The sequence below is a fragment of the Patagioenas fasciata genome, chromosome 1 (assembly GCF_037038585.1).
Source record: "Patagioenas fasciata isolate bPatFas1 chromosome 1, bPatFas1.hap1, whole genome shotgun sequence".
Taxonomy (NCBI): Eukaryota; Metazoa; Chordata; class Aves; order Columbiformes; family Columbidae; genus Patagioenas; species Patagioenas fasciata.
Window position 1 is genome coordinate 196,982,401 of NC_092520.1, and position 26,887 is coordinate 197,009,287.

The following is a 26,887-nucleotide window of genomic DNA, read 5'->3' on the forward strand; positions in this document are numbered from 1 at the left end:
CGTTGTTGACAGCAGGGGTGTTCTGGATGCACTTGCTGAGAGCTTGTGCCGTTCAGCCAAATATACCTATCTACCTAACTCACTAACTCTCTTGCCCTATCGACTCAAAAATCTATGGGAAAATTCTTGAAACTTGCAAACCCGTATGTGAAAACCAAAATGCACTCGGTACACAGCTACCTACACTAGCAACTAACAAACAAACAAAATAACGAACCTGCTAACTAACTCACTTACAAACAAACAAACTCTCTTGCCCTACTGGCTCCAAAACCCACTGTGAATTTCTGAAAGTCGCAAACCAGTATGTGAAAAAAAAGTGCACTCAGTACACAGCTACCTACACTAGAAACTAACTAACTAACTAACTAACTAACACACTAACAAACACTCTAACTAACAAACTAACTAACAAACTAACTAACTTGCTAACTAACTAACAAACAAACTCTAGATGGTCCAGCTGAACCAACATGAGGGTGACAACATGAGGGGGATTTCTTCAGTCAGTTCTTCAACCTGCCTTGAGAAAGAGGGGCGGGGAAAGACAGGCATTAAGCACAAGGCTGAGAGGAGAACAAGCAACTCGTGCTTTAACAGGATAGGCAATCCCCATCCACAGTTCTTTTCTGCAGGATTCCTTAGGGCTGGATATTATACTTTGGTGTTTTGCTATTAATGATTTAGACTGTGGAAGTCTGGGGAGGTCTCAGTGGACATGGGGGCTTTTGACTCAACTGCCGTGCAAATCTAGGCTTCAAGGGCCAGGCCTGGGTACAGCTGCAGTAAGAACGGAGAGTAAAACTGAACCAGAGTAAAGCAAGGAGGAACAAAGACAAAGACAAAGGCAAGAGGAAGAACTGTTTTACAGTGAGCGTGGTGAAATATTGGCACAGGTTGCCCAGAGAGGTGGTAGATGCCCCATCCCTGGAAACATTCAAGGCCAGGCTGGACGGGGGTCGGCGTAACCCGATCTCATTGAAGATGTCCCTGCTGATTGCAGGGGGGGTGGATTAGAAGGCCTTGGAAGGTCCCTTCCAACCCAAACTCTTCTTTGATTCTAGGGTTCTAAGTGAAAAATGAAAACTGCCAACGCTGGAGTGCTCTTCACCTCCAGGTATCCACCTTCTCCCAAGGGAAGGTGAACGCTTCCTCTCTGGGGCCGTCTCTGGGCACCACAGAAATATTTCCTAGACTCAGAGCAATTGGAAAGAGGGAGAGCAGGCTCTTTCACACACCAGGGCTCCTTGTTCTTCTCACCCCACCTGGCTTGTCTCAGTCGCCTGTTTGTGAGCTGTCCAGCTCCAGCCTTCGCCTCCTCTTGCTGGGCTGGCCATCGCCCCCCTCTTCGAACAGGAGTTTTCTCTTCCGGGGGGAAGGATTTCCCCCCTCCCGCGAAGAGCCTGACAAGCTTTCCATCCAAAAGGATTGTTAGACAGGTAAAGCCATGATAAACAGGAATCAATTCTACTCTAAAGTAAAGCCAGCTCAGGTTACCTGCTCTGCCCAGAGGAGCTGTTCTGGGCTGCGCTTTCTGCAGAGACTGAAGGCACCTGCAACGGAAACGCAGAAGATGACACCTACCCGTTTTCCAGCTCAGCTCTAAAGGGCAGATCCCTTGGGTGGCTTTGCTCAGCCCAGTTGGGCCACTTCTGTTGGGATCGCTGGGCAAAGAGTGATGGCCAACCTGCATCAGCCTCACTCTGCACTTCTGCAAAGCTGCAGGTTGGTGGATGAACTTGCTTGTCCTTACAGCGGCAATCCCACCTTCTGAGGGGGGAGGCATTCTCTCATGCTGCTTGTGGCTCTCACATACCTCTGCAGTTTCTCCTTGTTCTCCTGGTGCCGGCGAGTCCTCCGCCTCTTCACCGGCAAGCCCAGCCCCCTCTTCCTTCTCCTCCCCCTCCTTCTCCTTCTCCACGAACAGGACCTCCTCCTCCTCCTCCTCCTCCTTCTCCTCCTCCTCCTTCTCCTCCTCCTCCTTCTCTTCCTCCTCATCCTCAAAGAGTTCCCCATGGTGGTTAACGAGGAACTCTACCAGCTGGGTCACCTGCACACGGTAAACCATTGGTTCCCAACGCGCTGGCTGCAATGCCTCCAACAGCCCTTCCCACTCCTCATGCTGCCTTGTGCACAGAAAGCTGCAGCTGTGCAGTTGCTCTTCCCAGCAGCTCCCCTGCCAGCATTGGCTGAAGACAGGAGGCAGCCAGGAACCTCTGAAGAGCAAAGCTGGCGTGGGCCGGGAAGGCTGCAAGGGGCTGGGAAACACAGCGTACCTTCCCTGTCACCTGTGCCAGGACATCCAGAGGGAGCGTGTCCTCCTCTGGTGGGCCAAGGAGGTTGGGCCCCACACAGATGGCCAGGTTGATGGCTGTCATCTTGGTGATGGTGGCATTGCTGCTGATGTTCTGCAGCAGCCGCAGCAAGGTCTTGAGGAGGAGGAGGTTGGCCTCGGGTAACTTGCGAGCCACCCTGTAGAAACAGGAGCCCAACGTACAGAGGTGAAGTAGGGGTTGTCAAGACAGGTGTCCCATGCTGATGTCAGCCAAGCCCACCCCAGGGAAGGCTCCTCGGCCAAGCTGGCTCTACAGCAGAGGGGCTGTCTTCCCTGAGAGATTACCACCTTCCTCCCTGCCTGCCCTTCTGGCCAGAGTCCCTTTGGACAAGGAGTCAGCCCCAATGCCTGCATCTTTTTCAGGCAAGCTGCGGCTTTGCAGGCAAGTGCCGGGCTCTGCCAGTCCCTGCAGAGCAGCCAGGCTGCTGACCACACTTACTCTTTCAGCCCCACCAGCCTCTCCTCCCTGCTGCTCTTCTGCAGGGCAGCCATCCACTCCTCGTAGAGCTCCACCATGAGGAGCTTGGAGGGGATCTTGCGCAGGAAGTCCTGCAATGCCAAGGGCTGCGCGTCAGGCTGTGCGCACTGCTGCCGGGAGCACGGGCAGTATCCCCAGCACGCTGGGTGCCCAGCACCTCCTGGCTTTGGGCTCCTGCTTGAGCAGGTGCCCAGCAGCAGAGCCAGGAGCTGCCGGACTCCAGGTCAGCAGGGCTCACCTTGAGGATGACAGCCAGGACGTGCACCGGCTGGCTTGCCAGGTGGACCTGGGTCCCACTGTCCAGGGCCTCCCTGATCTCACGGGAGGCACGCTCGCTGGCCGCCAGCCGGAAGATCCCCTCCGTGGATGGCCCCTGTTCATGCAGCAGAGTCAGCAGGTCCTGCAGGGGAGAGAGGAGGATGTTGCTGGGCTGGAGAGAGGTCCTGGGAGAGGCCAAGCTTCCTCAGGGGCAGGAGTGAGTGTGGATGGGTCTGCTGCCCTGACTGAGGCAGAACAGAGGGCTGGCTGGAGTTGGGTGATGTGGAGAGGAGCGCGCTTTGTCCCCAAGGCTCATCTGGGATGCTTGCCATGGGGACAGTGCCTCTCCAGAGGAGCCAGCAGGATGGGGACCCCTTCCCAGGCCACGCTTGCTTACCTGCATGGGCTGGGGCAGCATGCCATCCTGGCTGCAGAGATCAGCCAGGGGCCGGCCAAAGAGAAGCCCCGTGCGGGCAGAGCCCGATGGCCCCGGTGCCTCTGCAGCCACCAAGGTCCCTGGCCACGCAAAGTGCCAGGGCAGCCACCTCCTCCTCCTCCTGCTGCGGGTGCCACCATCTGCCAAGGAGAAGAGAGCAAAGAGAGGTGGAGCAGAAGCGCCAGGACAGCGCTCCTGGACCCTGGAGCACACGGGAGAAGTGTCCTTTGGCAACAAGGGATCCCGAGGGCTCAGGTCTCTCCTGCCCCAGAGTAATGGGAACAGACGTGCCCTGCGGGAAGGGCAGCAGCAGCCCCAGTGCAGCCTGAGTGCCTGTCTGCAAGAGGAGGGGGGAAGGGCCGTCCCGTCCCCGTCTTCTCCAAACTCACCAGCCAACTGGCCACTTCCAGCGTTGGGCACAGGTGGCTGCTCGGGCTCAGGCTCGTCCCTGCAGAGCAGACGGCATCAGGCATGAGAAAATCGGCTGCTGCACGGTGTGGCTGTTCTGGGGTGTCTCCCAGCTGTGCGTGGGGGGAGCCTACCTGGTGCCACAGCAGCAATTCACCTGACCCATCTCCACAAAGCCAAGAGAAGCGTCCTGAAAGGGCACGCCTGTGGGGCGTGAGGTGGTAGCCAGACAGGTGGACAGATTCTGGCAAACACCTCCCCAGTGCCGTCCCAGTGCTGCAGGGCAAGAGCTTGGCTCTTACCCCTGACACTTCGTGGCGGCACAGAACCGTTGCCGGGACAGCGCAGAGTCAACACAGCCCAACATTCTGAGCGTGGTGGTGGGGGAGGGGTGCTGGGGGCTCTCCCCACTATGCCCATGTCTCTCTCGCACTGGGAGCCCAGCCCTGGGCACAGCACTTCAGGCCTGGCCTCAGCAGCGCTGAGCAGAGGGGAAGGGTCACCTCCCTCCAGCTGCTGGCAAGGCTTTGCCCCGTGCAGCCCAGGGCACCACTGGCTGCCGCCTTGGGCCAAGGCCACCTTGCTGGCTCCTGCTCAACTTGCTGTCCACCAGGAGCCCAGGACGTTTGTGCCACGCTCTTTGCCAGCAGCTTTGCCAAGTTGCTTTGGGTCACAAGTCTGTGTGCACATGTCTCAGGATGCTTCATGCCCGTAGAATTGCCAGAGATTTATCCTAATTTCCTAGGCAAGAACTCATCAATGAACTTTCTTTGTTTTCCAGCCCCTAATCCTCACTCACAGGCTCTCAACTACGTCACCCCTAACCGTAAGGGCTGCCAAGTCAAACCTCTCCCTTACATTCACTGCAACTCCCCCACCTCACCTGCCCTGCCTGTCCCTCCTCAACAGCCCATTCAGCCGTCCCAAGCACTCATGCTCTCTTACCATTCTGCACCAGGGACAGGAAAGCTTGTGTGCAGAAGTTCCAGCTTCACAAGAGAGCATGGTCGCCTGAAGTATGATATAAATATGGTATTGGCATGGAAGCGTGAGCAATTGCTCACAAAAAATACCTGTTTTTCTTCAGTCTGGTGACACACAACAGTTGACAGCACATGAGCTTTTCATAAGAATCTCTCCAAGCACTTCATTTTCTCCCTGAATATTCCAAAGGCACCTCAGTCACATTTGGACCGGGACAGCCATAGCCCACTCCATGAGGCTCTGCAAACAAAACATCGCTCTTTCCTGTGGCACATGCCAGCTGACTCCTGGAGATCTAGGCTGGGAACTCCACTAGCCACCTTTGACATACGATAGAGTAGTAAAGGCTTGTTTTTGAGAAGTAGCCAGAGATACCGAGGCCACCCGCTCCAACACCAGACACCATAGTGGGTATTCAGCTCCTCCCAGTTTACAGAGCTCTATTGCAGCATTGCATGTGAGATAATTGCTAAGACCCCGTTCTAGTTAGCGGAGGAAGGAGTTATTCCTACTGTCCTAAAGTAGACACCTTTAGGACACCTTTAGACTTAAGGAGTGTATCGACTAAGGCCTCAGTTGGATTTCCTACACGCAGGCAACTTAATGCCATTTCACATGCCATAACAAAACCAGCACCTAGAGATCAGCAGATGTGACACAGGACCTACGGATAGTCTGGCCCTTCTGAGGGAACAGTTGGAGGTCAGAGAACATCCCATGTAGAATCTCAGATCATTCCCAAACCATGCCCAGGGCGAGGCTCTATCATCAAGCCCCTGCTGTTCGCTCACTCTAACGGCTTTGTGGAAACCAAGTCCCCACACAAACACCCAAGTCACAGTGAACCGAATCCCACCCTGGTTATAGTTCCCTCTTCTGCCAAGGAGGTTTGTGTCCTGTATCTCCACAGCTGAGACCTAGTGGGAGCATTCTCCGCACATTTTTGGTAGCTTGTGCCGTTAAGAGCTAATATTGGGGCTAAGGAACGCGCTTTGTTGTTTAATTTTTTACTGTGTCTTGTTCTAACCATCTCCATTTGGCAAACTTCAAGAAACACTTATTTAAACAGTTAAATATGGAGATCACCTCAGTGCTTGCTACCGGTTTTCTCCAGCCTGCAGGAAATGCCTTCAAATGGCTGTTCTATTACTTGTGTCCTTAGCGGAAATTCTTGCAGGTCAACACGTGCCTTTTGCAGCGTGTGCAACTGCGTAGAAGTCGAAGTGCAGTGACAGGAGCCTTTTTAATGAGGTTTCTGCTCTTGGTATCTAATCCACATGGGGTCTTGGGCTCAGGCAGTTGCTGTTGGCTGACCGCTTGGGAAAAGCTGTGTTTGCAGCGTGTCAGCCAATGCGGTCGGCATAGCCCTTGCCAATGACAGTGAGCGCAAATACAGTAGCACCACTTCCTCCGACTTGCTGGATCATGAGCCACTTGATCCACAACTCAAAAGTGAGCTGTGGCTCCAAAGTATTTGTCATGTCAAACGAGCAAGACCTATTCACAGAGGGTCAGAATTTAAAATGCCTTCTTTTGAAAGGATGCACACAGGATACACAGGTTTATCTTCTTGACGTTGGTCACCTACTAAAGGGCCCGGGTTGAATTTGTGGAGCATATTAGGGGAAGAACATAACACTGTTTTACGGCAAAGGCATTTTTTGGCTGCCAGGGTGTATGCTGCACGTGAGTCAGCTCACCTTGCTGTTTCCTGGTCAACTTGGTGTGCACCAGGACCCCCAGGACATAGTCTGCCACGTTGCTTTCCAGAAGCTTGGTCAAGCTGCTTTGGGTCATGTCCTGGTTTTGTTAAAAACAAGACCAGTTGCGTTTTAGTGATTTTTCTTTCAGCTAAGTTCTTCTTGGTGGCTGTACTTTTCTGAGCTTTTGCCTACATATTTTTCCTCGCATGCTGTACTCAGTGCTGATCAGAAGACCAACGGAATGCTGAAGAAGCTCATGTTTAGATTTATTGCTATGGTAGCCAAGAAAGACTGATAAGTTTTCCCACGTTCCGTTGTGAGAGGGGCGTGTTTGAGGAGGGGTGGATGGAACTGGTGACTTAAATTGACCAATTAAGTATTCCGCCCCATAATCGTCATACCCCCTTTTCAAGGGTTAAAATTGCAGGGTGACAGTCAAACCCTGGCAGATGTATTGTTAACCTCCTCTCCCCTCCACTTCCCCCTTTTACCCCTCCCTCTCCCCCCTTCCCACTCAGGACAGGTGATCAGGAGGGAAAGAAGGAGAGAGAGAAGAGAGCTGGAAAAATTAAAGATATTTTACTAATGCTACTAATAAGAATAGAGAAAATAATACAAAATATACAAAACCAATCTTGAAAGTCTCAGCAACTGCAGAGCCAGCACCCAAAGTCCTGATTAGACTCTGTAGCCAACCGGAGCTGGATTCAGTCTCTCACTAGGTCTCAGTTCGCAGGGATGACTAGCAAGGTCCTCTCCTAATGTCGGCCATAAGCAGAAGGGAAGGAAAAAAGGGAAAAGGGACGAGATCCTTGTGATCTCCCACTTTTATATGAAGTATTCACATGAATGGAATGTTATACCTCATTGGTCAGTTCCTTGGTCACCGGTTTCTCGTTGCCCCTCTCGCGAGATGTCCATCCGTGCTTATCAATAAGTTTGCATTCCATTACTAGGTTTACCAAAACATGTATCTGGTTCTCCAGGAAAATGCAGCTAATATGAAGGCTTTAGCTGACAGGTAAAATTCACTAAAAGAGAAACTTGTTTTTCAACAAAACCAGGACACCCCTATATAAGAGGGTGATCACGAGGGTCAAGCTCTCCTCAGCCGTGGCCGGCATCTCGAGGGGAACCTGCCTGTCTGCCTGTGATGTTGTTGCAACCGTATGCAACAAAGTGTCTTGCAATTCAGTAACAAAGAGACACGGCCTCTTGCAAGGCCATCTCATGGAAACTTATATTAAGACCAGCTAATGACTGTCTCCCTGTTTACAGAGGCTTCACTGAGCCTTTCTTGCTGCCTGTACTTCATCTTTGCTGTAGTTATAAACAGTCACAGCTTTCCCGTCATAACTACATATTCATAGACACAGTTTTAGAAATTCGCAAAAAAAACAACAAGACCACCACTATAGTTAACTGGAATACCGCAACGTTTAGTTATTAATAATAATCTATAGAACACTCCATGATAAATTTTTCTTTTATAAAGATGTTAATTAAATTTCAAAAGAAAGCGGCACAGGAAGCATCTTCTTGGCACTCTCAGGTTTATTTTACCATTATTAATTTCAGGTGGAAAGGAGGGAATCTGTTGAAGAAAATCTCCAAGTTCAAAATTAAGGCTGTAACACATCAAGTGACAGAATCAAGGTGGTTCATTCTAAAACCTCTCTGATACTTGCTAAATCTTTAGTTTACAACAATTGTATTAGGAGCAGTCTGAAACCTGATCTGCCGACAGTCTGTCCTGTGTTTTCCAAAGCCTCTCTTAAATCAGTGCTGGCTTTACAATCATGTGATTATGTTTCCAACCAGGAAATGATACATTTTCATTACTAAGGTGGCATTTTTTTTCTTGGAGTTTCCATGTTTATTCTTAGGATGAAAGCTGCAATCTTTAAACTGCGTTACACCCAGAATTTATGGCTCCTAAACCGAAAATCAAAATCGAGAGAGAGGGACAGACTAAACGAGAATGGAAAGAAGTCAGAAAGAGGTTAGTAAAGCTATGGAAGCTTTCTGGAATGTATCAAACAAAAAGGGAAGTAGAAATGAGGAATAACTGGAAATCGGTAACTTGCAACTGGCTAAAGTAACACATTCCTTTGTTTTAACCAGGCTTTGTTTGAGTGAGAATAGCATCGGATTTGACTGTGCAGTGAAAGAACAACCACAACAGGTAAGTAGTGCCCAGATGCAGCAGCAGCAAGTGTTCTTCTTTTGGCACCTCGCGGGGCCACGGTCCCCTCACAGCTGCAGCCAGGGCTCACATCCACGCCGGACACCCTGCTCAGCAGGAGTGAGGCTCGCACAGCTGGATCCTGCCTCAGTCGCTCAGTCACCAGGTTTTCTTGCTTGGCATTGGATTCTTGCAGCTCCTTCAGACAGGTCCTCATCTTGTGCAGCCGCAGACGTTGTTGACAGCAGGGGTGTTCTGGATGCACTTGCTGAGAGCTTGTGCCGTTCAGCCAAATATACCTATCTACCTAACTCACTAACTCTCTTGCCCTATCGACTCAAAAATCTATGGGAAAATTCTTGAAACTTGCAAACCCGTATGTGAAAACCAAAATGCACTCGGTACACAGCTACCTACACTAGCAACTAACAAACAAACAAAATAACGAACCTGCTAACTAACTCACTTACAAACAAACAAACTCTCTTGCCCTACTGGCTCCAAAACCCACTGTGAATTTCTGAAAGTCGCAAACCAGTATGTGAAAAAAAAGTGCACTCAGTACACAGCTACCTACACTAGAAACTAACTAACTAACAAACTAACTAACACACTAACAAACACTCTAACTAACAAACTAACTAACAAACTAACTAACTTGCTAACTAACTAACAAACAAACTCTAGATGGTCCAGCTGAACCAACATGAGGGTGACAACATGAGGGGGATTTCTTCAGTCAGTTCTTCAACCTGCCTTGAGAAAGAGGGGCGGGGAAAGACAGGCATTAAGCACAAGGCTGAGAGGAGAACAAGCAACTCGTGCTTTAACAGGATAGGCAATCCCCATCCACAGTTCTTTTCTGCAGGATTCCTTAGGGCTGGATATTATACTTTGGTGTTTTGCTATTAATGATTTAGACTGTGGAAGTCTGGGGAGGTCTCAGTGGACATGGGGGCTTTTGACTCAACTGCCGTGCAAATCTAGGCTTCAAGGGCCAGGCCTGGGTACAGCTGCAGTAAGAACGGAGAGTAAAACTGAACCAGAGTAAAGCAAGGAGGAACAAAGACAAAGACAAAGGCAAGAGGAAGAACTGTTTTACAGTGAGCGTGGTGAAATATTGGCACAGGTTGCCCAGAGAGGTGGTAGATGCCCCATCCCTGGAAACATTCAAGGCCAGGCTGGACGGGGGTCGGCGTAACCCGATCTCATTGAAGATGTCCCTGCTGATTGCAGGGGGGGTGGATTAGAAGGCCTTGGAAGGTCCCTTCCAACCCAAACTCTTCTTTGATTCTAGGGTTCTAAGTGAAAAATGAAAACTGCCAACGCTGGAGTGCTCTTCACCTCCAGGTATCCACCTTCTCCCAAGGGAAGGTGAACGCTTCCTCTCTGGGGCCGTCTCTGGGCACCACAGAAATATTTCCTAGACTCAGAGCAATTGGAAAGAGGGAGAGCAGGCTCTTTCACACACCAGGGCTCCTTGTTCTTCTCACCCCACCTGGCTTGTCTCAGTCGCCTGTTTGTGAGCTGTCCAGCTCCAGCCTTCGCCTCCTCTTGCTGGGCTGGCCATCGCCCCCCTCTTCGAACAGGAGTTTTCTCTTCCGGGGGGAAGGATTTCCCCCCTCCCGCGAAGAGCCTGACAAGCTTTCCATCCAAAAGGATTGTTAGACAGGTAAAGCCATGATAAACAGGAATCAATTCTACTCTAAAGTAAAGCCAGCTCAGGTTACCTGCTCTGCCCAGAGGAGCTGTTCTGGGCTGCGCTTTCTGCAGAGACTGAAGGCACCTGCAACGGAAACGCAGAAGATGACACCTACCCGTTTTCCAGCTCAGCTCTAAAGGGCAGATCCCTTGGGTGGCTTTGCTCAGCCCAGTTGGGCCACTTCTGTTGGGATCGCTGGGCAAAGAGTGATGGCCAACCTGCATCAGCCTCACTCTGCACTTCTGCAAAGCTGCAGGTTGGTGGATGAACTTGCTTGTCCTTACAGCGGCAATCCCACCTTCTGAGGGGGGAGGCATTCTCTCATGCTGCTTGTGGCTCTCACATACCTCTGCAGTTTCTCCTTGTTCTCCTGGTGCCGGCGAGTCCTCCGCCTCTTCACCGGCAAGCCCAGCCCCCTCTTCCTTCTCCTCCCCCTCCTTCTCCTTCTCCACGAACAGGACCTCCTCCTCCTCCTCCTCCTCCTTCTCCTCCTCCTCCTTCTCCTCCTCCTCCTTCTCTTCCTCCTCATCCTCAAAGAGTTCCCCATGGTGGTTAACGAGGAACTCTACCAGCTGGGTCACCTGCACACGGTAAACCATTGGTTCCCAACGCGCTGGCTGCAATGCCTCCAACAGCCCTTCCCACTCCTCATGCTGCCTTGTGCACAGAAAGCTGCAGCTGTGCAGTTGCTCTTCCCAGCAGCTCCCCTGCCAGCATTGGCTGAAGACAGGAGGCAGCCAGGAACCTCTGAAGAGCAAAGCTGGCGTGGGCCGGGAAGGCTGCAAGGGGCTGGGAAACACAGCGTACCTTCCCTGTCACCTGTGCCAGGACATCCAGAGGGAGCGTGTCCTCCTCTGGTGGGCCAAGGAGGTTGGGCCCCACACAGATGGCCAGGTTGATGGCTGTCATCTTGGTGATGGTGGCATTGCTGCTGATGTTCTGCAGCAGCCGCAGCAAGGTCTTGAGGAGGAGGAGGTTGGCCTCGGGTAACTTGCGAGCCACCCTGTAGAAACAGGAGCCCAACGTACAGAGGTGAAGTAGGGGTTGTCAAGACAGGTGTCCCATGCTGATGTCAGCCAAGCCCACCCCAGGGAAGGCTCCTCGGCCAAGCTGGCTCTACAGCAGAGGGGCTGTCTTCCCTGAGAGATTACCACCTTCCTCCCTGCCTGCCCTTCTGGCCAGAGTCCCTTTGGACAAGGAGTCAGCCCCAATGCCTGCATCTTTTTCAGGCAAGCTGCGGCTTTGCAGGCAAGTGCCGGGCTCTGCCAGTCCCTGCAGAGCAGCCAGGCTGCTGACCACACTTACTCTTTCAGCCCCACCAGCCTCTCCTCCCTGCTGCTCTTCTGCAGGGCAGCCATCCACTCCTCGTAGAGCTCCACCATGAGGAGCTTGGAGGGGATCTTGCGCAGGAAGTCCTGCAATGCCAAGGGCTGCGCGTCAGGCTGTGCGCACTGCTGCCGGGAGCACGGGCAGTATCCCCAGCACGCTGGGTGCCCAGCACCTCCTGGCTTTGGGCTCCTGCTTGAGCAGGTGCCCAGCAGCAGAGCCAGGAGCTGCCGGACTCCAGGTCAGCAGGGCTCACCTTGAGGATGACAGCCAGGACGTGCACCGGCTGGCTTGCCAGGTGGACCTGGGTCCCGCTGTCCAGGGCCTCCCTGATCTCACGGGAGGCACGCTCGCTGGCCGCCAGCCGGAAGATCCCCTCCGTGGATGGCCCCTGTTCATGCAGCAGAGTCAGCAGGTCCTGCAGGGGAGAGAGGAGGATGTTGCTGGGCTGGAGAGAGGTCCTGGGAGAGGCCAAGCTTCCTCAGGGGCAGGAGTGAGTGTGGATGGGTCTGCTGCCCTGACTGAGGCAGAACAGAGGGCTGGCTGGAGTTGGGTGATGTGGAGAGGAGCGCGCTTTGTCCCCAAGGCTCATCTGGGATGCTTGCCATGGGGACAGTGCCTCTCCAGAGGAGCCAGCAGGATGGGGACCCCTTCCCAGGCCACGCTTGCTTACCTGCATGGGCTGGGGCAGCATGCCATCCTGGCTGCAGAGATCAGCCAGGGGCCGGCCAAAGAGAAGCCCCGTGCGGGCAGAGCCCGATGGCCCCGGTGCCTCTGCAGCCACCAAGGTCCCTGGCCACGCAAAGTGCCAGGGCAGCCACCTCCTCCTCCTCCTGCTGCGGGTGCCACCATCTGCCAAGGAGAAGAGAGCAAAGAGAGGTGGAGCAGAAGCGCCAGGACAGCGCTCCTGGACCCTGGAGCACACGGGAGAAGTGTCCTTTGGCAACAAGGGATCCCGAGGGCTCAGGTCTCTCCTGCCCCAGAGTAATGGGAACAGACGTGCCCTGCGGGAAGGGCAGCAGCAGCCCCAGTGCAGCCTGAGTGCCTGTCTGCAAGAGGAGGGGGGAAGGGCCGTCCCGTCCCCGTCTTCTCCAAACTCACCAGCCAACTGGCCACTTCCAGCGTTGGGCACAGGTGGCTGCTCGGGCTCAGGCTCGTCCCTGCAGAGCAGACGGCATCAGGCATGAGAAAATCCGCTGCTGCACGGTGTGGCTGTTCTGGGGTGTCTCCCAGCTGTGCGTGGGGGGAGCCTACCTGGTGCCACAGCAGCAATTCACCTGACCCATCTCCACAAAGCCAAGAGAAGCGTCCTGAAAGGGCACGCCTGTGGGGCGTGAGGTGGTAGCCAGACAGGTGGACAGATTCTGGCAAACACCTCCCCAGTGCCGTCCCAGTGCTGCAGGGCAAGAGCTTGGCTCTTACCCCTGACACTTCGTGGCGGCACAGAACCGTTGCCGGGACAGCGCAGAGTCAACACAGCCCAACATTCTGAGCGTGGTGGTGGGGGAGGGGTGCTGGGGGCTCTCCCCACTATGCCCATGTCTCTCTCGCACTGGGAGCCCAGCCCTGGGCACAGCACTTCAGGCCTGGCCTCAGCAGCGCTGAGCAGAGGGGAAGGGTCACCTCCCTCCAGCTGCTGGCAAGGCTTTGCCCCGTGCAGCCCAGGGCACCACTGGCTGCCGCCTTGGGCCAAGGCCACCTTGCTGGCTCCTGCTCAACTTGCTGTCCACCAGGAGCCCAGGACGTTTGTGCCACGCTCTTTGCCAGCAGCTTTGCCAAGTTGCTTTGGGTCACAAGTCTGTGTGCACATGTCTCAGGATGCTTCATGCCCGTAGAATTGCCAGAGATTTATCCTAATTTCCTAGGCAAGAACTCATCAATGAACTTTCTTTGTTTTCCAGCCCCTAATCCTCACTCACAGGCTCTCAACTACGTCACCCCTAACCGTAAGGGCTGCCAAGTCAAACCTCTCCCTTACATTCACTGCAACTCCCCCACCTCACCTGCCCTGCCTGTCCCTCCTCAACAGCCCATTCAGCCGTCCCAAGCACTCATGCTCTCTTACCATTCTGCACCAGGGACAGGAAAGCTTGTGTGCAGAAGTTCCAGCTTCACAAGAGAGCATGGTCGCCTGAAGTATGATATAAATATGGTATTGGCATGGAAGCGTGAGCAATTGCTCACAAAAAATACCTGTTTTTCTTCAGTCTGGTGACACACAACAGTTGACAGCACATGAGCTTTTCATAAGAATCTCTCCAAGCACTTCATTTTCTCCCTGAATATTCCAAAGGCACCTCAGTCACATTTGGACCGGGACAGCCATAGCCCACTCCATGAGGCTCTGCAAACAAAACATCGCTCTTTCCTGTGGCACATGCCAGCTGACTCCTGGAGATCTAGGCTGGGAACTCCACTAGCCACCTTTGACATACGATAGAGTAGTAAAGGCTTGTTTTTGAGAAGTAGCCAGAGATACCGAGGCCACCCGCTCCAACACCAGACACCATAGTGGGTATTCAGCTCCTCCCAGTTTACAGAGCTCTATTGCAGCATTGCATGTGAGATAATTGCTAAGACCCCGTTCTAGTTAGCGGAGGAAGGAGTTATTCCTACTGTCCTAAAGTAGACACCTTTAGGACACCTTTAGACTTAAGGAGTGTATCGACTAAGGCCTCAGTTGGATTTCCTACACGCAGGCAACTTAATGCCATTTCACATGCCATAACAAAACCAGCACCTAGAGATCAGCAGATGTGACACAGGACCTACGGATAGTCTGGCCCTTCTGAGGGAACAGTTGGAGGTCAGAGAACATCCCATGTAGAATCTCAGATCATTCCCAAACCATGCCCAGGGCGAGGCTCTATCATCAAGCCCCTGCTGTTCGCTCACTCTAACGGCTTTGTGGAAACCAAGTCCCCACACAAACACCCAAGTCACAGTGAACCGAATCCCACCCTGGTTATAGTTCCCTCTTCTGCCAAGGAGGTTTGTGTCCTGTATCTCCACAGCTGAGACCTAGTGGGAGCATTCTCCGCACATTTTTGGTAGCTTGTGCCGTTAAGAGCTAATATTGGGGCTAAGGAACGCGCTTTGTTGTTTAATTTTTTACTGTGTCTTGTTCTAACCATCTCCATTTGGCAAACTTCAAGAAACACTTATTTAAACAGTTAAATATGGAGATCACCTCAGTGCTTGCTACCGGTTTTCTCCAGCCTGCAGGAAATGCCTTCAAATGGCCGTTCTATTACTTGTGTCCTTAGCGGAAATTCTTGCAGGTCAACACGTGCCTTTTGCAGCGTGTGCAACTGCGTAGAAGTCGAAGTGCAGTGACAGGAGCCTTTTTAATGAGGTTTGTGCTCTTGGTATCTAATCCACATGGGGTCTTGGGCTCAGGCAGTTGCTGTTGGCTGACCGCTTGGGAAAAGCTGTGTTTGCAGCGTGTCAGCCAATGCGGTCGGCATAGCCCTTGCCAATGACAGTGAGCGCAAATACAGTAGCACCACTTCCTCCGACTTGCTGGATCATGAGCCACTTGATCCACAACTCAAAAGTGAGCTGTGGCTCCAAAGTATTTGTCATGTCAAACGAGCAAGACCTATTCACAGAGGGTCAGAATTTAAAATGCCTTCTTTTGAAAAGATGCACACAGGATACACAGGTTTATCTTCTTGATGTTGGTCACCTACTAAAGGGCCTGGGTTGAATTTGTGGAGCATATTAGGGGAAGAACATAACACTGTTTTATGGCAAAGGCATTTTTTGGCTGCCAGGGTGTATGCTGCACGTGAGTCAGCTCACCTTGCTGTTTCCTGGTCAACTTGGTGTGCACCAGGACCCCCAGGACATAGTCTGCCACGTTGCTTTCCAGAAGCTTGGTCAAGCTGCTTTGGGTCATGTCCTGGTTTTGTTAAAAACAAGACCAGTTGCGTTTTAGTGATTTTTCTTTCAGCTAAGTTCTTCTTGGTGGCTGTACTTTTCTGAGCTTTTGCCTACATATTTTTCCTCGCATGCTGTACTCAGTGCTGATCAGAAGACCAACGGAATGCTGAAGAAGCTCATGTTTAGATTTATTGCTATGGTAGCCAAGAAAGACTGATAAGTTTTCCCACGTTCCGTTGTGAGAGGGGCGTGTTTGAGGAGGGGTGGATGGAACTGGTGACTTAAATTAACCAATTAAGTATTCCGCCCCATAATCGTCATACCCCCTTTTCAAGGGTTAAAATTGCAGGGTGACAGTCAAACCCTGGCAGATGTATTGTTAACCTCCTCTCCCCTCCACTTCCCCCTTTTACCCCTCCCTCTCCCCCCTTCCCACTCAGGACAGGTGATCAGGAGGGAAAGAAGGAGAGAGAGAAGAGAGCTGGAAAAATTAAAGATATTTTACTAATGCTACTAATAAGAATAGAGAAAATAATACAAAATATACAAAACCAATCTTGAAAGTCTCAGCAACTGCAGAGCCAGCACCCAAAGTCCTGATTAGACTCTGTAGCCAACCGGAGCTGGATTCAGTCTCTCACTAGGTCTCAGTTCGCAGGGATGACTAGCAAGGTCCTCTCCTAATGTCGGCCATAAGCAGAAGGGAAGGAAAAAAGGGAAAAGGGACGAGATCCTTGTGATCTCCCACTTTTATATGAAGTATTCACATGAATGGAATGTTATACCCCATTGGTCAGTTCCTTGGTCACCGGTTTCTCGTTGCCCCTCTCGCGAGATGTCCATCCGTGCTTATCAATAAGTTTGCATTCCATTACTAGGTTTACCAAAACATGTATCTGGTTCTCCAGGAAAATGCAGCTAATATGAAGGCTTTAGCTGACAGGTAAAATTCACTAAAAGAGAAACTTGTTTTTCAACAAAACCAGGACACCCCTATATAAGAGGGTGATCACGAGGGTCAAGCTCTCCTCAACCGTGGCCGGCATCTCGAGGGGAACCTGCCTGTCTGCCTGTGATGTTGTTGCAACCGTATGCAACAAAGTGTCTTGCAATTCAGTAACAAAGAGACACGGCCTCTTGCAAGGCCATCTCATGGAAACTTATATTAAGACCAGCTAATGACTGTCTCCCTGTTTACAGAGGCTTCACTGAGCCTTTCTTGCTGCCTGTACTTCATCTTTGCTGTAGTTATAAACAGTCACAGCTTTCCCGTCATAACTACATATTCATAGACACAGTTTTAGAAATTCGCAAAAAAAACAACAAGACCACCACTATAGTTAACTGGAATACCGCAACGTTTAGTTATTAATAATAATCTATAGAACACTCCATGATAAATTTTTCTTTTATAAAGATGTTAATTAAATTTCAAAAGAAAGCGGCACAGGAAGCATCTTCTTGGCACTCTCAGGTTTATTTTACCATTATTAATTTCAGGTGGAAAGGAGGGAATCTGTTGAAGAAAATCTCCAAGTTCAAAATTAAGGCTGTAACACATCAAGTGACAGAATCAAGGTGGTTCATTCTAAAACCTCTCTGATACTTGCTAAATCTTTAGTTTACAACAATTGTATTAGGAGCAGTCTGAAACCTGATCTGCCGACAGTCTGTCCTGTGTTTTCCAAAGCCTCTCTTAAATCAGTGCTGGCTTTACAATCATGTGATTATGTTTCCAACCAGGAAATGATACATTTTCATTACTAAGGTGGCATTTTTTTTCTTGGAGTTTCCATGTTTATTCTTAGGATGAAAGCTGCAATCTTTAAACTGCGTTACACCCAGAATTTATGGCTCCTAAACCGAAAATCAAAATCGAGAGAGAGGGACAGACTAAACGAGAATGGAAAGAAGTCAGAAAGAGGTTAGTAAAGCTATGGAAGCTTTCTGGAATGTATCAAACAAAAAGGGAAGTAGAAATGAGGAATAACTGGAAATCGGTAACTTGCAACTGGCTAAAGTAACACATTCCTTTGTTTTAACCAGGCTTTGTTTGAGTGAGAATAGCATCGGATTTGACTGTGCAGTGAAAGAACAACCACAACAGGTAAGTAGTGCCCAGATGCAGCAGCAGCAAGTGTTCTTCTTTTGGCACCTCGCGGGGCCACGGTCCCCTCACAGCTGCAGCCAGGGCTCACATCCACGCCGGACACCCTGCTCAGCAGGAGTGAGGCTCGCACAGCTGGATCCTGCCTCAGTCGCTCAGTCACCAGGTTTTCTTGCTTGGCATTGGATTCTTGCAGCTCCTTCAGACAGGTCCTCATCTTGTGCAGCCGCAGACGTTGTTGACAGCAGGGGTGTTCTGGATGCACTTGCTGAGAGCTTGTGCCGTTCAGCCAAATATACCTATCTACCTAACTCACTAACTCTCTTGCCCTATCGACTCAAAAATCTATGGGAAAATTCTTGAAACTTGCAAACCCGTATGTGAAAACCAAAATGCACTCGGTACACAGCTACCTACACTAGCAACTAACAAACAAACAAAATAACGAACCTGCTAACTAACTCACTTACAAACAAACAAACTCTCTTGCCCTACTGGCTCCAAAACCCACTGTGAATTTCTGAAAGTCGCAAACCAGTATGTGAAAAAAAAGTGCACTCAGTACACAGCTACCTACACTAGAAACTAACTAACTAACAAACTAACTAACACACTAACAAACACTCTAACTAACAAACTAACTAACAAACTAACTAACTTGCTAACTAACTAACAAACAAACTCTAGATGGTCCAGCTGAGCCAACATGAGGGTGACAACATGAGGGGGATTTCTTCAGTCAGTTCTTCAACCTGCCTTGAGAAAGAGGGGCGGGGAAAGACAGACATTAAGCACAAGGCTGAGAGGAGAACAAGCAACTCGTGCTTTAACAGGATAGGCAATCCCCATCCACAGTTCTTTTCTGCAGGATTCCTTAGGGCTGGATATTATACTTTGGTGTTTTGCTATTAATGATTTAGACTGCGGAAGTCTGGGGAGGTCTCAGTGGACATGGGGGCTTTTGACTCAACTGCCGTGCAAATCTAGGCTTCAAGGGCCAGGCCTGGGTACAGCTGCAGTAAGAACGGAGAGTAAAACTGAACCAGAGTAAAGCAAGGAGGAACAAAGACAAAGACAAAGGCAAGAGGAAGAACTGTTTTACAGTGAGCGTGGTGAAATATTGGCACAGGTTGCCCAGAGAGGTGGTAGATGCCCCATCCCTGGAAACATTCAAGGCCAGGCTGGACGGGGGTCGGCGTAACCCGATCTCATTGAAGATGTCCCTGCTGATTGCAGGGGGGGTGGATTAGAAGGCCTTGGAAGGTCCCTTCCAACCCAAACTCTTCTTTGATTCTAGGGTTCTAAGTGAAAAATGAAAACTGCCAACGCTGGAGTGCTCTTCACCTCCAGATATCCACCTTCTCCCAAGGGAAGGTGAACGCTTCCTCTCTGGGGCCGTCTCTGGGCACCACAGAAATATTTCCTAGACTCAGAGCAATTGGAAAGAGGGAGAGCAGGCTCTTTCACACACCAGGGCTCCTTGTTCTTCTCACCCCACCTGGCTTGTTTCAGTCGCCTGTTTGTGAGCTGTCCAGCTCCAGCCTTCGCCTCCTCTTGCTGGGCTGGCCATCGCCCCCCTCTTCGAACAGGAGTTTTCTCTTCCGGGGGGAAGGATTTCCCCCCTCCCGCGAAGAGCCTGACAAGCTTTCCATCCAAAAGGATTGTTAGACAGGTAAAGCCATGATAAACAGGAATCAATTCTACTCTAAAGTAAAGCCAGCTCAGGTTACCTGCTCTGCCCAGAGGAGCTGTTCTGGGCTGCGCTTTCTGCAGAGACTGAAGGCACCTGCAAAGGAAACGCAGAAGATGACACCTACCCGTTTTCCAGCTCAGCTCTAAAGGGCAGATCCCTTGGGTGGCTTTGCTCAGCCCAGTTGGGCCACTTCTGTTGGGATCGCTGGGCAAAGAGTGATGGCCAACCTGCATCAGCCTCACTCTGCACTTCTGCAAAGCTGCAGGTTGGTGGATGAACTTGCTTGTCCTTACAGCGGCAATCCCACCTTCTGAGGGGGGAGGCATTCTCTCATGCTGCTTGTGGCTCTCACATACCTCTGCAGTTTCTCCTTGTTCTCCTGGTGCCGGCGAGTCCTCCGCCTCTTCACCGGCAAGCCCAGCCCCCTCTTCCTTCTCCTCCCCCTCCTTCTCCTTCTCCACGAACAGGACCTCCTCCTCCTCCTCCTCCTCCTTCTCCTCCTCCTCCTTCTCCTCCTCCTCCTTCTCTTCCTCCTCATCCTCAAAGAGTTCCCCATGGTGGTTAACGAGGAACTCTACCAGCTGGGTCACCTGCACACGGTAAACCATTGGTTCCCAACGCGCTGGCTGCAATGCCTCCAACAGCCCTTCCCACTCCTCATGCTGCCTTGTGCACAGAAAGCTGCAGCTGTGCAGCTGCTCTTCCCAGCAGCTCCCCTGCCAGCATTGGCTGAAGACAGGAGGCAGCCAGGAACCTCTGAAGAGCAAAGCTGGCGTGGGCCGGGAAGGCTGCAAGGGGCTGGGAAACACAGCGTACCTTCCCTGTCACCTGTGCCAGGACATCCAGAGGGAGCGTGTCCTCCTCTGGTGGGCCAAGGAGGTTGGGCCCCACACAGATGGCCAGGTTGATGGCTGTCATCTTGGTGATGGTGGCATTGCTGCTGATGTTCTGCAGCAGCCGCAGCAAGGTCTTGAGGAGGAGGAGGTTGGCCTCGGGTAACTTGCGGGCCACCCTGTAGAAACAGGAGCCCAACGTACAGAGGTGAAGTAGGGGTTGTCAAGACAGGTGTCCCATGCTGATGTCAGCCAAGCCCACCCCAGGGAAGGCTCCTCGGCCAAGCTGGCTCTACAGCAGAGGGGCTGTCTTCCCTGAGAGATTACCACCTTCCTCCCTGCCTGCCCTTCTGGCCAGAGTCCCTTTGGACAAGGAGTCAGCCCCAATGCCTGCATCTTTTTCAGGCAAGCTGCGGCTTTGCAGGCAAGTGCCGGGCTCTGCCAGTCCCTGCAGAGCAGCCAGGCTGCTGACCACACTTACTCTTTCAGCCTCACCAGCCTCTCCTCCCTGCTGCTCTTCTGCAGGGCGGCCATCCACTCCTCGTAGAGCTCCACCATGAGGAGCTTGGAGGGGATCTTGCGCAGGAAGTCCTGCAACGCCAAGGGCTGCGCGTCAGGCTGTGCGCACTGCTGCCGGGAGCACGGGCAGTATCCCCAGCACGCTGGGTGCCCAGCACCTCCTGGCTTTGGGCTCCTGCTTGAGCAGGTGCCCAGCAGCAGAGCCAGGAGCTGCCGGACTCCAGGTCAGCAGGGCTCACCTTGAGGATGACAGCCAGGACGTGCACCGGCTGGCTTGCCAGGTGGACCTGGGTCCCGCTGTCCAGGGCCTCCCTGATCTCACGGGAGGCACGCTCGCTGGCCGCCAGCCGGAAGATCCCCTCCGTGGATGGCCCCTGTTCATGCAGCAGAGTCAGCAGGTCCTGCAGGGGAGAGAGGAGGATGTTGCTGGGCTGGAGAGAGGTCCTGGGAGAGGCCAAGCTTCCTCAGGGGCAGGAGTGAGTGTGGATGGGTCTGCTGCCCTGACTGAGGCAGAACAGAGGGCTGGCTGGAGTTGGGTGATGTGGAGAGGAGCGCGCTTTGTCCCCAAGGCTCATCTGGGATGCTTGCCATGGGGACAGTGCCTCTCCAGAGGAGCCAGCAGGATGGGGACCCCTTCCCAGGCCACGCTTGCTTACCTGCATGGGCTGGGGCAGCATGCCATCCTGGCTGCAGAGATCAGCCAGGGGCCGGCCAAAGAGAAGCCCCGTGCGGGCAGAGCCCGATGGCCCCGGTGCCTCTGCAGCCACCAAGGTCCCTGGCCACGCAAAGTGCCAGGGCAGCCACCTCCTCCTCCTCCTGCTGCGGGTGCCACCATCTGCCAAGGAGAAGAGAGCAAAGAGAGGTGGAGCAGAAGCGCCAGGACAGCGCTCCTGGACCCTGGAGCACACGGGAGAAGTGTCCTTTGGCAACAAGGGATCCCGAGGGCTCAGGTCTCTCCTGCCCCAGAGTAATGGGAACAGACGTGCCCTGCGGGAAGGGCAGCAGCAGCCCCAGTGCAGCCTGAGTGCCTGTCTGCAAGAGGAGGGGGGAAGGGCCGTCCCGTCCCCGTCTTCTCCAAACTCACCAGCCAACTGGCCACTTCCAGCGTTGGGCACAGGTGGCTGCTCGGGCTCAGGCTCGTCCCTGCAGAGCAGACGGCATCAGGCATGAGAAAATCGGCTGCTGCACGGTGTGGCTGTTCTGGGGTGTCTCCCAGCTGTGCGTGGGGGGAGCCTACCTGGTGCCACAGCAGCAATTCACCTGACCCATCTCCACAAAGCCAAGAGAAGCGTCCTGAAAGGGCACGCCTGTGGGGTGTGAGGTGGTAGCCAGACAGGTGGACAGATTCTGGCAAACACCTCCCCAGTGCCGTCCCAGTGCTGCAGGGCAAGAGCTTGGCTCTTACCCCTGACACTTCGTGGCGGCACAGAACCGTTGCCGGGACAGCGCAGGGTCAACACAGCCCAACATTCTGAGCGTGGTGGTGGGGGAGGGGTGCTGGGGGCTCTCCCCACTATGCCCATGTCTCTCTCGCACTGGGAGCCCAGCCCTGGGCACAGCACTTCAGGCCTGGCCTCAGCAGCGCTGAGGAGAGGGGAAGGGTCCCCTCCCTCCAGCTGCTGGCAAGGCTTTGCCCCGTGCAGCCCAGGGCACCACTGGCTGCCGCCTTGGGCCAAGGCCACCTTGCTGGCTCCTGCTCAACTTGCTGTCCACCAGGAGCCCAGGACGTTTGTGCCACGCTCTTTGCCAGCAGCTTTGCCAAGTTGCTTTGGGTCACAAGTCTGTGTGCACATGTCTCAGGATGCTTCATGCCCGTAGAATTGCCAGAGATTTATCCTAATTTCCTAGGCAAGAACTCATCAATGAACTTTCTTTGTTTTCCAGCCCCTAATCCTCACTCACAGGCTCTCAACTACGTCACCCCTAACCGTAAGGGCTGCCAAGTCAAACCTCTCCCTTACATTCACTGCAACTCCCCCACCTCACCTGCCCTGCCTGTCCCTCCTCAACAGCCCATTCAGCCGTCCCAAGCACTCATGCTCTCTTACCATTCTGCACCAGGGACAGGAAAGCTTGTGTGCAGAAGTTCCAGCTTCACAAGAGAGCATGGTCGCCTGAAGTATGATATAAATATGGTATTGGCATGGAAGCGTGAGCAATTGCTCACAAAAAATACCTGTTTTTCTTCAGTCTGGTGACACACAACAGTTGACAGCACATGAGCTTTTCATAAGAATCTCTCCAAGCACTTCATTTTCTCCCTGAATATTCCAAAGGCACCTCAGTCACATTTGGACCGGGACAGCCATAGCCCACTCCATGAGGCTCTGCAAACAAAACATCGCTCTTTCCTGTGGCACATGCCAGCTGACTCCTGGAGATCTAGGCTGGGAACTCCACTAGCCACCTTTGACATACGATAGAGTAGTAAAGGCTTGTTTTTGAGAAGTAGCCAGAGATACCGAGGCCACCCGCTCCAACACCAGACACCATAGTGGGTATTCAGCTCCTCCCAGTTTACAGAGCTCTATTGCAGCATTGCATGTGAGATAATTGCTAAGACCCCGTTCCAGTTAGCGGAGGAAGGAGTTATTCCTACTGTCCTAAAGTAGACACCTTTAGGACACCTTTAGACTTAAGGAGTGTATCGACTAAGGCCTCAGTTGGATTTCCTACACGCAGGCAACTTAATGCCATTTCACATGCCATAACAAAACCAGCACCTAGAGATCAGCAGATGTGACACAGGACCTACGGATAGTCTGGCCCTTCTGAGGGAACAGTTGGAGGTCAGAGAACATCCCATGTAGAATCTCAGATCATTCCCAAACCATGCCCAGGGCGAGGCTCTATCATCAAGCCCCTGCTGTTCGCTCACTCTAACGGCTTTGTGGAAACCAAGTCCCCACACAAACACCCAAGTCACAGTGAACCGAATCCCACCCTGGTTATAGTTCCCTCTTCTGCCAAGGAGGTTTGTGTCCTGTATCTCCACAGCTGAGACCTAGTGGGAGCATTCTCCGCACATTTTTGGTAGCTTGTGCCGTTAAGAGCTAATATTGGGGCTAAGGAACGCGCTTTGTTGTTTAATTTTTTACTGTGTCTTGTTCTAACCATCTCCATTTGGCAAACTTCAAGAAACACTTATTTAAACAGTTAAATATGGAGATCACCTCAGTGCTTGCTACCGGTTTTCTCCAGCCTGCAGGAAATGCCTTCAAATGGCCGTTCTATTACTTGTGTCCTTAGCGGAAATTCTTGCAGGTCAACACGTGCCTTTTGCAGCGTGTGCAACTGCGTAGAAGTCGAAGTGCAGTGACAGGAGCCTTTTTAATGAGGTTTCTGCTCTTGGTATCTAATCCACATGGGGTCTTGGGCTCAGGCAGTTGCTGTTGGCTGACCGCTTGGGAAAAGCTGTGTTTGCAGCGTGTCAGCCAATGCGGTCGGCATAGCCCTTGCCAATGACAGTGAGCGCAAATACAGTAGCACCACTTCCTCCGACTTGCTGGATCATGAGCCACTTGATCCACAACTCAAAAGTGAGCTGTGGCTCCAAAGTATTTGTCATGTCAAACGAGCAAGACCTATTCACAGAGGGTCAGAATTTAAAATGCCTTCTTTTGAAAGGATGCACACAGGATACACAGGTTTATCTTCTTGATGTTGGTCACCTACTAAAGGGCCTGGGTTGAATTTGTGGAGCATATTAGGGGAAGAACATAACACTGTTTTATGGCAAAGGCATTTTTTGGCTGCCAGGGTGTATGCTGCACGTGAGTCAGCTCACCTTGCTGTTTCCTGGTCAACTTGGTGTGCAGCAGGACCCCCAGGACATAGTCTGCCACGTTGCTTTCCAGAAGCTTGGTCAAGCTGCTTTGGGTCATGTCCTGGTTTTGTTAAAAACAAGACCAGTTGCGTTTTAGTGATTTTTCTTTCAGCTAAGTTCTTCTTGGTGGCTGTACTTTTCTGAGCTTTTGCCTACATATTTTTCCTCGCATGCTGTACTCAGTGCTGATCAGAAGACCAACGGAATGCTGAAGAAGCTCATGTTTAGATTTATTGCTATGGTAGCCAAGAAAGACTGATAAGTTTTCCCACGTTCCGTTGTGAGAGGGGCGTGTTTGAGGAGGGGTGGATGGAACTGGTGACTTAAATTAACCAATTAAGTATTCCGCCCCATAATCGTCATACCCCCTTTTCAAGGGTTAAAATTGCAGGGTGACAGTCAAACCCTGGCAGATGTATTGTTAACCTCCTCTCCCCTCCACTTCCCCCTTTTACCCCTCCCTCTCCCCCCTTCCCACTCAGGACAGGTGATCAGGAGGGAAAGAAGGAGAGAGAGAAGAGAGCTGGAAAAATTAAAGATATTTTACTAATGCTACTAATAAGAATAGAGAAAATAATACAAAATATACAAAACCAATCTTGAAAGTCTCAGCAACTGCAGAGCCAGCACCCAAAGTCCTGATTAGACTCTGTAGCCAACCGGAGCTGGATTCAGTCTCTCACTAGGTCTCAGTTCGCAGGGATGACTAGCAAGGTCCTCTCCTAATGTCGGCCATAAGCAGAAGGGAAGGAAAAAAGGGAAAAGGGACGAGATCCTTGTGATCTCCCACTTTTATATGAAGTATTCACATGAATGGAATGTTATACCCCATTGGTCAGTTCCTTGGTCACCGGTTTCTCGTTGCCCCTCTCGCGAGATGTCCATCCGTGCTTATCAATAAGTTTGCATTCCATTACTAGGTTTACCAAAACATGTATCTGGTTCTCCAGGAAAATGCAGCTAATATGAAGGCTTTAGCTGACAGGTAAAATTCACTAAAAGAGAAACTTGTTTTTCAACAAAACCAGGACACCCCTATATAAGAGGGTGATCACGAGGGTCAAGCTCTCCTCAACCGTGGCCGGCATCTCGAGGGGAACCTGCCTGTCTGCCTGTGATGTTGTTGCAACCGTATGCAACAAAGTGTCTTGCAATTCAGTAACAAAGAGACACGGCCTCTTGCAAGGCCATCTCATGGAAACTTATATTAAGACCAGCTAATGACTGTCTCCCTGTTTACAGAGGCTTCACTGAGCCTTTCTTGCTGCCTGTACTTCATCTTTGCTGTAGTTATAAACAGTCACAGCTTTCCCGTCATAACTACATATTCATAGACACAGTTTTAGAAATTCGCAAAAAAAACAACAAGACCACCACTATAGTTAACTGGAATACCGCAACGTTTAGTTATTAATAATAATGTATAGAACACTCCATGATAAATTTTTCTTTTATAAAGATGTTAATTAAATTTCAAAAGAAAGCGGCACAGGAAGCATCTTCTTGGCACTCTCAGGTTTATTTTACCATTATTAATTTCAGGTGGAAAGGAGGGAATCTGTTGAAGAAAATCTCCAAGTTCAAAATTAAGGCTGTAACACATCAAGTGACAGAATCAAGGTGGTTCATTCTAAAACCTCTCTGATACTTGCTAAATCTTTAGTTTACAACAATTGTATTAGGAGCAGTCTGAAACCTGATCTGCCGACAGTCTGTCCTGTGTTTTCCAAAGCCTCTCTTAAATCAGTGCTGGCTTTACAATCATGTGATTATGTTTCCAACCAGGAAATGATACATTTTCATTACTAAGGTGGCATTTTTTTTCTTGGAGTTTCCATGTTTATTCTTAGGATGAAAGCTGCAATCTTTAAACTGCGTTACACCCAGAATTTATGGCTCCTAAACCGAAAATCAAAATCGAGAGAGAGGGACAGACTAAACGAGAATGGAAAGAAGTCAGAAAGAGGTTAGTAAAGCTATGGAAGCTTTCTGGAATGTATCAAACAAAAAGGGAAGTAGAAATGAGGAATAACTGGAAATCGGTAACTTGCAACTGGCTAAAGTAACACATTCCTTTGTTTTAACCAGGCTTTGTTTGAGTGAGAATAGCATCGGATTTGACTGTGCAGTGAAAGAACAACCACAACAGGTAAGTAGTGCCCAGATGCAGCAGCAGCAAGTGTTCTTCTTTTGGCACCTCGCGGGGCCA

The 26,887-nt window shown here is 51.3% G+C and overlaps 3 long non-coding RNA genes across 3 annotated transcripts; all 3 read right to left on the bottom strand.

The window, feature by feature from the left end:
- Positions 1–374: 374 nt before the first annotated feature.
- On the bottom strand, positions 375–1,812 carry LOC139827094 (uncharacterized). Its single transcript, XR_011737290.1, has 4 exons — positions 1,688–1,812; positions 1,498–1,553; positions 1,266–1,411; positions 375–519 (listed from the first exon to the last, which is right to left on the bottom strand). It is a non-coding gene; the product is annotated as an uncharacterized lncRNA (long non-coding RNA).
- A 6,316-nt stretch (positions 1,813–8,128) lies between these two features.
- On the bottom strand, positions 8,129–10,832 carry LOC139827095 (uncharacterized). The gene is made up of 4 exons (XR_011737291.1): positions 10,708–10,832; positions 10,518–10,573; positions 10,286–10,431; positions 8,129–9,539 (listed from the first exon to the last, which is right to left on the bottom strand). It is a non-coding gene; the product is annotated as an uncharacterized lncRNA (long non-coding RNA).
- Positions 10,833–19,327: 8,495 nt separating this feature from the next.
- On the bottom strand, positions 19,328–19,852 carry LOC139827096 (uncharacterized). Its single transcript, XR_011737292.1, has 3 exons — positions 19,728–19,852; positions 19,538–19,593; positions 19,328–19,451 (listed from the first exon to the last, which is right to left on the bottom strand). It is a non-coding gene; the product is annotated as an uncharacterized lncRNA (long non-coding RNA).
- Positions 19,853–26,887: the final 7,035 nt, after the last annotated feature.